Source organism: Lycorma delicatula, chromosome 5 (assembly GCF_047948215.1).
Source record: "Lycorma delicatula isolate Av1 chromosome 5, ASM4794821v1, whole genome shotgun sequence".
Classification (NCBI taxonomy): Eukaryota; Metazoa; Arthropoda; class Insecta; order Hemiptera; family Fulgoridae; genus Lycorma; species Lycorma delicatula.
The window spans coordinates 92,407,043-92,423,078 of record NC_134459.1 but is presented as its reverse complement, the minus strand read 5'-3'; the positions used below and the strand labels follow the sequence as shown (position 1 = coordinate 92,423,078).

Genomic DNA, 16,036 nt, shown 5'->3' with positions numbered 1-16,036 from the left:
TAAAGTATATCTTTAGAATGTTTAACTAAACTATAGGCACTGTTAGATCAGGTTCTGGACTTGCCTGTAGTAGCCAGCACAAAAGTAGAAATGTCTTTTCTTCGTAGCCATCTACTTCTCCTTTGCCTAAAGCCTCTACTTATAAGTAGGAGAGGGAGTAAAATCATATTCTATTAATCTTCTCTTTATTTTATCAATTGTAAGCACCAGTGTATGTATTTATATGAAGAATTTTTACAGTAATCGTACAATTTCACGACCACAACTGCGACATTACTACAATCGTATTAGAAATAGGGAAGCCGATTTACTTGTCTCCAATAACAAATTACTAACCATTTATTAGAAAATATCATTAATTTTTTTTTTTAATTTCAAAACCCAAACTTTCTTCGTATTCCTACAACTCGAACAAATATTATTTTTTTTATAATGCCTGTTTTTGATTTTTTTTTTTTTTTTTTTTTTTTTTTTTAATTACTATAACTAGATTTTTTATCAATCTAAGTTTTTATCATTTATGTATCTTGGTTTCCTTTAAAGAATTTTTATTTATATTTGTATTGTTATATATTCAATTTTTTTTTTTCATAATTTACTTAGCAGTATTGGTATATATTATAAATAATTAATGTGGTTATACTAAAAAGATATTCCCATAAAAAAAAAATAAAAATCTTAATAATAATAATAATAACTTTTCTAAACAGAAATGTCAAAATAAAAATAAAAATTTAAGTTATTCTTTTATAATAAAGCCTAAGAATGCAAATAAATTAATACAATGCAAATTAGGGTACAGGTGGGCTATAAAATACATTCTTTACAGTAATAACATTCAGAAGGTATAAAAATTTTATGCACTCAAGTACTAGCCGTGTTTGCGCTCTTCCGGTGAACGCGCGCGTTCATTTAAAAAATATTATAATATTTTATATTATATTATTCGTTTTGTAAATCCTACAATTATTTGAATATTAGCGTGGTATTACGTAATTAAAAGAATAAAATAAATAAAAAATAAAACCAAAAATGTATAAAAATAATAAATTAGAAATGTATATTATGTATAATAAAATTTAATAAGTAAGAGATTATATACTTATAATTAAAATTAAATTAGTCGTAGAATGAATTCAGTTGAACTCTTCACCTTAGTTGATCCAGATAAGTGTTATTAATATGTGGAGTTGGATTACCAGCATAAGATTTACAAATTTTCATCCTATATACACAATAATTACTAATTATATTATTCGTAATTATCACATAATCTTTTCATAACATCACGATTTCCTTTATTTTATAAAAACTAACTTTAAAAATAAATTCTTAACAAAAAAGTTTTTTTTTTCAGTGTTATAAAATTAAATAACATCGTAAAAACTTCTCCGTGATTTAAGCGTTCCTTGGATGCCAACCAAGAATAATTGATTTCAAAAATGTGTGTGATTTATATGTGTCTAAGAATCACAACAGATGAGTACACAATATCCTGAGAATAGATAGACAATTTAATGGATTCTCAAGTAGAACATATATTCTACAAAAGACAAGTATTTAATTAAATTTTGAGTTCAATTAAACCAACAGATTTAAAAGCAGGAGGAAATTAATATTTTGTAATAATCAAGAATTCATGATTCTAATAAAGGAAAAATAAACATATTTATAATATTTTAATAAATCAACTAATCAGTAGCAGAACTAATTATTATTTTAAGGACCGAGAATTCAATGTACGTATATAAAAACTGTTTTAAGCTGATGACTTGTAAACACTAACATGAAAAGGTCGGCCTTATGTTAAATAGCTGATTAGCTGATATTGAAACTTTTTTTGTTTAAACAAATGTAAATATTTATGTAAACACACACACGCATATATATAAAACAGTAAAAAAAGATACAAATTTATTGAATATAAGATTGATATTTTACGTAAATTCATTAAGAAGGATTTACAGCTTAAACAAAATATTTCCCCCTCCACTAAAAAAAAAATTATGATTTAAAATACAAAGTAGAAATAGCAGTTGATGTTTATAATGTACTTTTGCTTTTAAGGAAAACATTTTGTAATAGTGAAAATATTTCACGTCGAATAAAAATATTTATACTAGATGTTTTTGTCTACGCGCTGCCCGTATTTCTTTATTTTTTTCTTATTAATAAAATATAGCTTTAATTATAATGAAAGTTTCATTGATAAAGAATGGTAATACATAATACCAAATATTTTTCTAACGGTAAAGATAGAGAAGTGACAAAATAATAATTAATAAATTATGTAACTGCTCGTAAAAATGTTTTTGAATATTTCAAATTTTGCATTACGCCGCTGATAAGTTACAGGTGATCAAAATAAAAATGTGAAAAAGATACTAATATGTTATAGAACTCATTAATAGCGTGTTAATTTGTATAGAATACGTTTAAATTACTTAAATAAAAATAAAAGATCACTTGAAAATTACATTTGAAAAATCTTCGAATGATTAAACGCATAATAACTATTTAATTAATTTTAATTAAATATCTTAAATGTTTTGATTCAATTCAAAATGCGCTACCAGAAACGAATAGCGGAAAACCTGCGCGCGTTGGTGGCGCCACTTACCTCTAGAACGTCTCAAAGAATCACCCTCATCACAGCGACGCCTGGGGCAGACTGAGCGTCCCGACGTCTCATCGATCCTATCGATGACAATAACACGCATGCTCAAAAATTTTCAGCTTCCATACTCATTGAAATAAAAGTTGCAATTTAATAAGGCGCTCGTCATTTAAGTAATAACGTCAATTATCTATTCTTGTTCGTTCTTAACATTTATTACTCAATAGTTGTTTTATACTGTGTTCTTCCGGTAATGAGTTTTTAGTTATCGTTAAGTAAATATTACTTCTTTTATTTTTTTTAATAAAGATTATAACTTTAGAATCAATTCCTTTTTAATTTTAATTAGAGAATTAGATTAAAATTTCTATATATTAATTTTTATTTTCAACAGAACTCGTTACATTTAACAACCTAATAATATAAAAACATTTTTTAAATTACCAAAACAGAAGCAACTTTTTTCAAACAGCTTTTGTTCTTGAAAAAAATTGTAAATTTTTTTTAAAGGAAACTGTTATATTAATTATTCCGTACGTAGAGGATTATGTAAAAATCGATTTTTTTCCAACATCATATATATATATATATAAGTAATATATGAAGAGCAACGTTTAAACTTTTTCGTTTATTTTTAATAATCACGAAAACTACCGAACCAATCATTACGAAATTTTCACTGCAGCTTTCTTATGATTCTCGAAATCTTTAACACAGCTTGAACCTCAAAAATTTCACTACTATATACATAAAAAAAAAATGAAAATAAATAAATAACCTAGAATTTTTTTTGCTAAATTTAATGTAGCTCACCGGGGTCTAGTGGTTAACTCGTCGCAAGCTAATTTTAACAGCTCGTTTAACAGCTAATTTTCGAAGCTGAAAGTTCTGAGGTCCAAATCCTAGTAAAAGTTAGTTGCTTTTATATGGATTTGAATATTAGACAGTAAATACCGGTATACTTTAGTGGTTGGTGTTGAATTAACCACAATTCTCAGGAATTGTCGGCCTAAGTCTGTACAAGACTACACTTCATTTAAATGACATACATATCATTCTCATCTCATTTGGTCATAGGGGAGCTGTTTATTGTTCACTAATTGAACAGTTTGCAACGTACACAGAAATATAAAAATAAAAAATTTAATGTGATTGTCTATATCAAAAGATATTGTCTTATCAAATGTGATTGTGCATATCGATCGTTGCCTATGTCAATATCGACTTCTTCAGAATATTATGTGTGTTTTATTAAATTTAATGACTGTCTACTCTGGCAACGTCTCGCAAGAACTCGTCCTCATGCAAGCAAATTAAAACACTGTAGATTTTTTGTATCCTGAATTAAGAAGTTTCATTAGGATAAGTCATAGACATAATTGTCATAAATTCTACTTTTTATTTAGTATTAACACTTTCGTAACGCCTTGGTCGGCGAGGTCACAGATAGCAAGAAGTAGGATTTATGTTCGCAGACAACGTCAATATACACCAGAGCGTTCTCAAAGACTTGAAGAACAACGTATACGCTCGACGCAAAACCGAGTTCAACCTTCGAGAATTACGATAGGTCTCAAATCAGCTTTTGATTATCATTCTAAAATTGGCTATCTGAATTTGAAAGTTATTCAAATAGATAACAGGATTAAAATATGTGACCGTTGCAATGGTTACTTACATAAAAAATGAAATAATGAAACTCTTGGACTTTGCTGAGCTGGGAGCAAAGTAGTTTTCGAACAACCTCAATATTTTACTGATTTCACTAAAAATGTTATTTTGGGAACACATCCTATATATAAACATTTCATTTTATCCGGTAAGTTGTGAACAGCGATAACTCTGAGAGCAACAGCCTACACATAATTGCTAATAACTATTCCAATTTTTGAAGTTCTATACGGTTATAAGCGCGGACGAAGCATCGATGGGGATATTAGTGTAAACTATATATATATACGAGGTGCGACAATAAAGTAATGAGACTGATATGAAAAAAAAAATGTTGCTCTTACCGTTTTAGTCATGTTTAGTGTTGTCTCCTTAAAGTAGTTCCCCTCTGATTGCACACACTTATTCAAGCGCTTCTGCCATTGATGGTAACATTTCTGGAACTCATCTTCTGTAATATCCTCTAAGACCCTCATCACAGCTTTTTGGACATCTTGTGTCGTTTGAAAATGGTGTCCCTTGACCGCCATTTTGACTCTTGGAAATAGAAAAAAGTCTCACGGAGCTATATCTGGTGAATAAGGTGGCTGTGGTAGTACCGAAATTTGTTTTGAGGTTAAAAATTGCTGTACTGACAGAGCAGTATGGGATGGCGCATTATCGTGATGCAGAATCCAATTATCAGCAATGTTGGCACGGACACGAAGAACTCGTTTACGAAGTCTTTCTAAAATTTCTTTGTAGAAATATCGGTTAACTGTTTGTCCTGGAGACACCCACTCTTTATGAACAATTCCCTTGGAATCGAAGAAGCACACAAGCATGCATTTCACTTTTGACTTTGACATGCGAGCTTTTATTGGTCTTGGTGATCCCTTTGAGCACCATTGTGAACTTTGGCGTTTTGTCTCTGGATCGTATTGAAAAAACCAACCTTCATCACCAGTGATAACACGACTCAACAAATCTGGATTGATTTTCGTTTGCTCTAACAGATTGGCTGCCACATTTTTCCGTGTTTCTCGCTATTGTTGTGTGAGATTTTTGGGGACCATTTTTGCACAAATCTTTCTCATTACTTTATTGTCGCACCTCGTATACATATATACATACATATGTTACACAAACACAAGAGCGCGCGCTGCATTTTTTGAGAATACCACTATTCACATAAGTCAACCCCCTCCGGAGAAAATAATAATGGTATCACTCATTGAGCTGAATATCACCTCAATTCTAGCAGGCTTTGTATTATAATACGCAACTTTATATTTGGCTCAGTGAAGAATTCAACAGGAAACCACTACTCTTCAGTTTACCTGGTTATCCCGGCATGGGAAGCTTTTCAGTCATAAGGATATCTATGTCATTTTTGTAAATGTCATTTTTTATATCTATATATATTTACATATAAAACAACATGTCATGAATGATTCATACTCAACGCTCACCAAAAACTTAAGAAGACAGATTCATGAAAATCTGTATATATATATATATATATATATATATATATATGTTCTTACGGTGTAAGTGTACATTAAGAAAGGATTTTTTGAAACTCCAAATTTAAAATGGAGTTAAAATGGAGTAAGAATGAAATTTTTTACAATTTATTTTTGTTTCTCGGTAACAAATGAAGATATCAACTTCATTTTTACGTGTGTAATTTTCATGTGAAATCTAAGAACAATTTCTAGGTTTTTGAAATTACGAGTTTAAAGGGTTAAAATTAATTTTTAATTATTTTTTTAAACCCAACTATTTTTTTTAATTTCTCGGTAAAAGATATCAATTAATTGATTTTTGGTGTGTGTAATATTCAGGTGAATATCTAAAAACCAATTTCTAGATTTTTGAAATTCAACCTTGAAATGAATAAAGAAAGGTAAAAACGTTTTGTAAAATGATTACAAATTTTCCCCATTTCTGATTATACTCAACGAGATATTCCCTAGATTTGGGCTTGCAAATACTCTTCAGATGAATATCTAAGAACCATTTTCGATTTTTTTTTGGATTTCGATTTTTTAAGGGATACGACAATGTTTGGCGCACGCGCCGCATCGTACACTATCGCTACAGCCATCGATTACTTGAAATTAATCAATAATGGTTGCACCTGCCTTCGATTACTTGACTAAAAAAAATTTTAAAAATGTTTTTCTTTTTAAATGAGAAACGAAGTACGGTCACCTCCTTCTGTCGGGACCTACTGCCTGCTGTCAATCCTCCTACTGTCCTTCTGTCGATCCTACTGTCGGTTCCTCCTACTGTTATCGGGTAAAGCTAAGAACCGCACAAAATACATTTTCATCCATACGAAGGAGGGTAATCAGCTATAACTAATATTTTAAGATGAAGGCCACCTATTCTGAAACCCGCATTCTTCAGAGCACTCATAGTTTCGGATCCTCTACTGACCAAACTGTTGCTCTGAAGAAATTACAATACACTGCTATTTTTTATAAACTGAACAGGATTTAATTTCTATTTAAAATAATTATTCTCACAGTTATAAGTTCAAGGAATACAGGGGGTCCAGGTGGCAGAGCCCCCTGGCTAGATGGAAGATTCCTGCTACAAATCCTCTGACCGTGAGGGGAAACACAAGTAGTCATATAGCGCGGGCGAAACCGCGATAATGATGTTCGTGTATATATGTATCTTACACGAGCAAGATACATATATACACGCTCTGCCACCTGGACCCCCTGGCTAGATGGAAGATTCCTGCTACACATCCTCTGACTGTGAGGGGAAACACAAGTAGTCATATAGCGTGGGCGAAACCGCGATAATGATGCTCATGTATATATGTATCTTTTGTTTTATTAAATATTCTTTTTTTATGAAATATTTATGAAAATATAATGAAGTGAATCCACCAAAAAAGAAATTGAAGTAAATAAAAAAATCCTTGAATTTATACGAAAATACCAAAAAAAAGTGAACTGAAAATATAGAAAATGTTCCTCCGAAAATATTTTTTAAACATTTAAAATAAAACTATTTTTTACCACTGATTTCGTGGTTCATTTGATACTATTTATTTTCATAAACCTGAAGAATTGGCAAAAAAAATTATTTAAATTAAATATTAAATTCAAAATTATTGTTAGTGTGATAATTTAAATTAAGGTTATCAGAAACTATCATAGGCTTGGTTTATTCGTTCTAGTGCACAAAGATATTTATTGGAATCAAATTTAAAAAATTTTTTAAATGGTTCAAAAAAATTAAAACTGTAGAATAAAAAAAAAACACAAAGAATTTATATTTTTATCAGTTTAATTTAGTTATTTTTAACTATAAACAACGAAAGACTGGACGATGTAATTTCATTTTAATTCATTTTATCAATCAGCAATTAAATTGTATCATTTAATGAAGTCTCACAAAGAATATATTTTACAGAGAATTTGACGGACCCATAGTAAAAATAGTAAATATTATGGCTTTAATATTTTTCCCACATATTTTTCAATTGAGATTTATTGTGAACATTATGCTCATATAAACTTCATAAAGAAAGGAGAAATCTATAAAGATTTAAAATATTTATATATAAAACTTACTCGTAGCGACTTTATAGTCATAGGACATAAGTCCAATGACTATAATTTGTATTTTTGTGGCCTCATTTATTGAAATAAGCCACAAAGAAATTGGCTCAGTAAATTTGGAGGTTGTAGAGTTTAACTAGACTGACAGACGAATACACATTCAAACAATGAAGATTCATGAATTATAAATCAGTCCCCAGGAAACAGATTTTTTCTTTTTTTCTAGTCGTCTCATATTCTATTCAGTTTTCTCTTTCTCTCTATCTCCCCATTGAGACTGGATACGCCCCTAATCGCATGAAATTGTGATTGATCTCAGGAAACTTATTATTATTCACACTACTGAATAAAAGTGATTAGTATAAAAAATAGTAGAAAATAAAAGTCACATTTTAAGTATTTCTAAAAAAAAGAATCAATTATGAACACTGTAATTAAATCATTATTCTATTCAAAAAATAGTCTAAGATAAGTCACTTAAGTCTAAGGATAAATTATATACATAAAAGAGCAAATTAAACGATAAAAAATAAACGCGTTGAAAATATATATTAATTATTTAAACACAAACTCATGAAGTAATGTTAAGGTAAATACATTAAATATAAAAAATTACTACAAAATAATTCCTAATTCAGTAATCGCTATTGAAAACTATTTTGAGCACATATTTACGTAAACACTGAACGGGATGCAAATTAATCGTGGTGGTTTTTTTGTTTTTTTAATTATTTTTTTCTTTTTTAAATTCGTCAACAGAGTTTTATTGCAATCGCAAAAAAATGTTTTAATTGTATTTTAAGTAAATTATCGGGAAATGTTTTCTAATGGTTGGGAAATTGATTAAAAATGGTAACAGAACCGTAATAAGACTCTTTCTCGTACGCCGAAGTATTGTGATGAATTATACGACAAGGTTCCATTGCCTAGTATAGTAAAATGGATATTGTTATTTTTATTTGACTTTCTTTAACTCAATGTTTTTTTTTCATGTTTGTCCTCAAATCTTGCATCCCTAATTTAACATACTTCCTGACAATGCCTGCTGATGAAATTTTACACAGTTACTAAGGTCGGGTGATAATGCAATATTACTTTTGTTTACATTCCCATTACTTTTGCAAACATCCCCCCGTACGAGGGTAAATTAAGGGTGCAGGTGTAATAATTTAGCATACTTCCTGACATTTCCTATTGATGAAATTTTGCAGTTACTAAGGTCAGCTGACAATACAATATTCCACCATTACTGTCGCAAACATCCCCCCGTACGGGGGTAAATTAAGGGTGCGAGTGTAAAAAATTACAAAACCTACAAAACGGCTATGTGGGGTTTTTGGGGTCGCAGATGACAAATCCGATAGCCGTTTGACATAAAAAAAGAAACAGCGAAAAAGGCGGTTAGAGAAAGCGGGGCAGAAGTATCTGGACAAAAAGAAGATAGATGTGAATAATGAAGCAAAGTGTGCAAGATTAGATTCACATAGCCAATACAAAGCACAATGAAGAGCTGCCGAATAAACAAAAGAACGTGCAGCTCAATTGACAATTCAAAGACAACGCCAATCACAATCCCGTGCAGCAAAGACCACATTTTGATTGAAAATTTGTTTGATATTTTATAAATATATTACAAATTTCAATATATGATGTTGTCTTTTGAAATTCAAATTAACCTACTAACTCATGCAGTATACGATAATAATTTGATTAAACTATGACTAAAAAGTATAAAGCAAGTTTTTAAAAATTTTTGTAATGTTATTTTAAGAATAAGATACTATTTTTTAGTAAAGACTGCGCGTCCGAAATACTAACATAAGGATAAGTTAACGCATTTAATTTTCTAAAGATAGCTCTAGAGGATTTATATTTATGGGCGGAAAAAGCTTAAAAGTTTATTTTAATCATATTCGTTTGATAGAATTTAGCAAAAAACATTAATTTATTAGTTACAAAGTATAGTCGACTCTCTCTCACTAATACATAAGTATATTTTCGCTGGCCTAGTTTTTATTTCGAATTAAATAGTAACTTAAGGTATTGCAGCATAATTGTACTCCTGGTAATCTAGAAGAATTGTGTTTTTAAATGATTTATAAAAATTTGTTGGGATAAATTAATCATAAAATAAAAATAATAAATAATACTTACTTGAAAGACAGAGTAGTATTAAGAACAATTAATTAATAAATATTCAACACTAACGAAACACTACAAAAAAGTATTTGAATCTATGTTTGCAACACAAAAAAAAACAAAAATTAATTTAAAAAATACACCATATCTTGAATGAAATTCCAATGTCTTGTATTTTATATTACTTTCCCGGCGAATATTACCAGAATAGGTACATTGAAAAGAAAGTACGGTGGTCGTGTCAAAAAAGGAATGTCGGTTTTTTCGAAAAAATTTACGTTTTAGGGTCCAAATAGTTCATCAAGACCAAAAACAACATATGTATGTATTATGTACGTACGTATGTACATACATACGTTATACGTATATACTGAATTACATTACAAACTATATATGTACGTACATTCATTATACCTCATGATTGACCAAACCGATTATATTCAAATTTGGCTCATATATATATATATATATATATATATATATATGTGTGTGTGTGTGTGTGTGTGTGTGTGTGTGTGTGTGTGTGTGGCATTGATTATATTTTTTTTTTTCAAAATTCCTTCAGGGTGTGGAGGATATTGCAAAAGCAAACAATTTCGATTTTCTTCAGAGGCATTTTAGAGGAAACTTCATTAAACCAAATTTGTTACCAACAATGCATGCATAAATAATAATCAAAAGGTGAGGGTTGATTTAAAAATAAATCAACCCTCACCTATCAAAATTTAATCATACTTCTTTTGCTCACTCTTCCTTCGGTTTAAATAATTTTCAAAAATTTGTTGAAAGTTTATACTTTATATATAGAATTATCAAGATACGCCTACAACTTTTTAAAATTATAGATGCCGATCTAAAATTTTAAAAAGAAAAAATATTTTTTTAATTTTATTTTTCTTATTTTATCCTTTATTGATTGGATTTAAAGAAAATTTTACTTATGAAAATTTGTTAAGCCTAACCTTTATTTGAATATTTTTAGAAAAGCTTTTCTTAAAAAAATATTTCCCATCTCTAAAAAATGCATATTTTTTTTTTATTTTTTCTCAACGCTTTTAATTTTTATTATTAATAGCCCGTAAAGTCAATACTTAGCCAGTTTTTTTTATATACATTAAAAAACACTAGTAGAAATGCCCTTTTTTTATTATTCTGTATTTTTCAAATTTTCTTATAAATTTCTTTTGTTATTTACTTATTTTAAATTTGTTTCCCTGCATCTGCTGATGATCAGTGCTTAGTAATTAAAACTCTTAGATCTTTATTTATTCATAAAGAGTTTTTTTTTAATTTTCTATTTATGAACTTACAAAAACATAACTTTTCACGTAACAAATTTTAATGTTTTATTTACTTTTTATTAAATTTAATCAAAACATGATCGATAAGAAAAATAATAAACAATAGTTATTAAGTTATTTAAGTTAAATTATTTATTATTTACTTAAATTAACTTATTTACTTTTTATAACATACTTATTAAGTCATAATTCATGTCAGTAGAATATCCGATAGATTTAACTCCTAAATCATCCTTAAAACTGCCGGAATGAAAATACTTATATACATACTTTATAAGAGAAAACAAATTAAAAATGTTTAACTAAATCCATAGTTATAAAAACCAAATTTGAATATAAAATCAAAAACAGTTAGGTAATTTTTTTTACTGAAAATCAAACACGAAGCTTATCAATTAAATTTCTGCATTGATAATCAATGTACCGATTACATTTTTCTCTTTACTCCCAACTCAGTGTACCGAATAAAGTTATTTTATGAATAGTTAGAACACGATACAACTACATTTTCATTCTGTGCATATACAAGAGTCAATATAACAGCATACTCATTACACACAACTACAGAAATAAATAAAAATAGAAACAAAGATAAACAAAACAAAAAATACATGACGTTAACATATATGTATAAAAAATAACTCGAGGAAAACATGTTACATTTAGTAATTTTGTGTTCAGTGTATTCTTTACAACAATAAACAAAACAAAATAAATAATTTCACAAAGTAGATGATCATTTAACAAACAAAATACCCCTGGGATACATAAAATAAACTATTTCCATCGCATAATATTCTACATCGTTCAAACAGGATGCAGTTTTAAACAAAGAGGTAATGATCACGTAAAACACTCCATAACAGCCAACAATTACTAATCACCTCAATGACACAAATCCACCAACGCTGACAAAAACCTTTAAATTCTATACACACATAAAAGTTATTAAACATATAAAAAACAAAAACACAAAATAAAACAAGAGATAAATATTAAAAATTTAAAAACACGACAGTCAAAACAAACATTGCTGACAAACGTTTCTGCTTAATATAAAATAATTAAAGAGCTTGATGGTGACAATTTTGTATATAGTATAACTCTTTTTAAATTTTTTTAAAAATTTATTTAAACATGTATATAGTTTATGACACTCTCGGTCAAAGATTCCAACGCGGAATCATAAATCTAACTCGGTTCAGCCGTTGAGCTGCTACGGTGAAAGAAACATACATACATACATATACCGTAAATACATACACTCCTTTTTGGGCAGTTGTGTAACAAGGATAAAATTCCAATGACCAAAGCCATATTTAATTTAAAAAGGTTCTAATAAATCACCGAAGAAAGAAAATACAAAAAAAGGAAAAAAATAGTGTGTAAAAATGTCAGCAATTATTTTTTTAATAATTAAAATGACTGTTTAAAAACTAATTTATTTATGTCAATATTTTAATATAACATTGATTTTATATTTCTTTAAAATTGTATGGTTATTTTTAATGGTAGGTTTTTAAATCCGTTAAAAAATTAATAATTCTGTGTGAAAAATTATACTTTCTGTAAACAACTTATAAAATATAATTTATCTGCGAAGCCGCAGTGAATTAAAAAAATAAAAAACAAAATGTAAGTTATGATGGTCAACAACAATTTCCATTTTTTTTTTAAATTTCATTATACAGGCGTTCGAAAAATGCTGTGTACTGGAATTACAGAAGTACTATGACATAATGTTTTTCGTTATTACTTTGTATTTTTATTTCATTATTTTAATGAAACAGATATTACAATAACTGGAATAGTTTGTAAAGGGTGCTGAAAATGACGTCTTCCAACATCAATGTAACTCTGCACACGTTTCAATTTTTCAAACACTTTAACCAGCTGATATACTGGAATGTCTCGTATGTATGCCGTAACTGCGGTTTTTATTTCGTCAATCGTGCGTGGTCTGTTCCGATACATTGCTTGTTTCGCTGTCCGCCACAGAAAGTAAACTGGAGGAGTCAGATCGGGCGATCATGTAGGCCATAAACCTCTCGAAATGATTAGTTCACCAAAGACATTTCGTAAAAACGTCATTGACCTGATAGCTGTGTGCGCTGTGACCAAACGTTGTTTATATATTTGATTTATTACAATTTTTTTAATTTGGGTGGGTGGAATGCAGGTGGATAGTGGATGGAAGGCGGGCGTATGGTGGGTGGATAATGAACGCTGAGTAGATGGATGGTGGGCGGTTAGTGGGTAAATTGTGGATGATTAGTAGGCGGTGGATGAGCGGTTAGTAGGCGATGGGCGGGTGGTTAGTGGATGGATATTAGGCGGAGGGGAATTCCTGAACAAATTTAAGATATTTATTATACGCATTGATTCATCATAACAAGACTCTCCGTTGTCAAGCACTTAAAATATTTAATAATGTACACGATTTTGTGAAGAAAGAAGCTATAAATTTAGAAACATAAGAAGATGACAAACATTTAATACGCATTCAAAAATGCGAAGAAAGAACCGCTGCAGCTGCAGCTTATGGGATTTCAAAATCATAAGTTCAAAAACTCGGAAAAGGAAAGCAGGATCTTCTCAAATCTAAATTACAGTTGTGTTCATTCAGCACACCAAAAAAGTATAAACAATATTCAAAACCAGTTAGTGGATAACACAGTTCAAGGCATTGTAAGATGGACAGTTAACGAGTTTCACGCAAAACATAATGTACTGCCTACATTAAATAAATTAAGCTAAGAACTTCAAAAGAGTGTTCAATTTAAAGGTTCTAGAACTCGTGAACGAGTTAGGCTTTGTGATGTAAAACTGACAAATCAGGAAACTTTTGATTGAAAAAGAAGACATCTGATGTAGGAGGATAGCATATTTAAGAAAAATGGCCGATTGCAGAAAAGAAAATTCTTCGATTGTTTATTTGGGCAAATAGCATATTTTAACGTCCCATTCGATGACAAAATCGTGGTCGGTTGCCCGTGATGCAGAAGTAAAAGTGCCAAATATTAAAGGTGATCGGTTAATTATAATCCACGGTGAAGGAGAAATGGGGTTCATTCCGAACGCGATGTAAACTTGGAAAATGAGTTCAAAAAGCGGTGACTATTACGGCAGCGTCAATAACAACAATTTTATGAAGTGGGTATCAGAAAAATTAATTCCTGGTCTCCCGCCCAGTCCGTGGTTGTTACCAATAATGTGCTACACCACAATTCACTTCTTGTGAATCCTCCGAATTCAAATGATACGAATAGTACCATGATTAATTAATTGGTTAGAAAAGAACAATATTCCGTTTAATAAAGCAATGTTAAAACCACAACTGTATAGAAATTCAAAAATGAAGTACCATTTTGATGATCTATTAAAATAAATTCGAGCATCATGTTCGGCGACTTCCACTTTACCATCCCGATTTAAATCCGATTAAGATGGTCAGCTCTGAAAAGATATGTTGGTAACATATAAAACATTATAACAATAAAACAAAATTTTTAATGTCAGATATTAAAAAATCCCTTTCGGCACGCCGGAACGCGGAGGTAGATTTCACCGGTGCTAAGTAGAGGATAAAAAATATTTCCACCTTAAAGTTAAGAGAAACTTCAAATTTACTCAATACGACAATGGCTGATTGAGAAAAAAGTTTCACATGTTTAGCATAAAAGTTCCATCTTCTTACAATTCCAGCAATATTTTGGACATCCCTTGCCGTAAGGGTTGGTCACATCAAAAATTGTTTCAGATAAAAGTTTTAGGTAATGTTTAGAGGACTAACGACCACTTTAAACTGATTCGATACTATGCCTATTAAGAGAGGTATGATTTTTTTTTATCTTAAAAACCCCATTTTTCCACCCCCTGGGACATCAAAAAACTTTATTTAAATAAGTTTTAGGACCTTATCCAAAGAATAGTATGAACTTTAACCGAATTCGATATTTTACTTAATAGCAATATTTTGTTTTTTCAAAAAGCTCACTCATTTCCACCCCTATGCCCATTCCATCCGATTTTGCCCGTTAACAAACTCAACCGAGATTTTCGGTCGTTATATTTTATGTATAAATTTGAAATTGATTGGCGCAATATTACGGCAGTTATCGTGTCCACAAGAAAGTGAAATAAATACGTGTGTGTATATATATATACATAAACTTTTGAACTGACGTTGGTTTTGGAGTCTAGGGGGTGTGAAACGCGAAGATATGTCGAAATTTTCTGAATCATGGTACTCATTACAAAAGGTATCTTTGTTATGAAATCTACCTAAAAATTAGTGGGGAAAAATGAATACCATATTGCAATCATAAATATTACTATTCACAGTCCCCCAACTGCATTTAAATATTTTCGTTGAACAAAATTTTCTTATCGATATAAGAAGACCTGATGAGAACATTAGGCAACCTTAAATGTCTGCTATTTTTGCAACATGAAAAATATATTCAAACAAATTAAAGTTGTCTGAAAGTTGATTAGCCACACATTATTTTATTTAATTAAATATTGCATGATGTTTAGTCTTTTATTTTCATACCTTGTTTTCTTTTCTTAGTTCGATTCATTGTTGTTTTTTTAGTTAAATTTTTTTATTTTTTTATTTTATGGCAGTGGTTTTTTTAATTTTTACAATTCTTTTTATTATTTAATACTTTTTAGTGACCATCGAGAAAAATTTACGATTGAAAACTTACTGATATAACGCATTCGACGTACTGAGCCAT

The 16,036-nt window shown here is 29.6% G+C and overlaps 1 protein-coding gene across 2 annotated transcripts in view; it reads right to left on the bottom strand.

The window, feature by feature from the left end:
* Nepl16 (Neprilysin-like 16) overlaps window positions 1–16,036 on the bottom strand; it is a 290,999-nt gene that overhangs the window by 267,235 nt on the left and 7,728 nt on the right. The window contains exon 1 of one of the 2 annotated variants that reach the window (XM_075365302.1): window positions 2,621–2,663. The exons of the other annotated variant lie outside the window; for it this stretch is intronic. The gene's annotated coding sequence lies outside the window, so the exon portion shown is untranslated. Of the gene's footprint in view, window positions 1–2,620; window positions 2,664–16,036 lie in introns of those variants that run through there. 2 annotated transcript variants of the gene reach the window in all.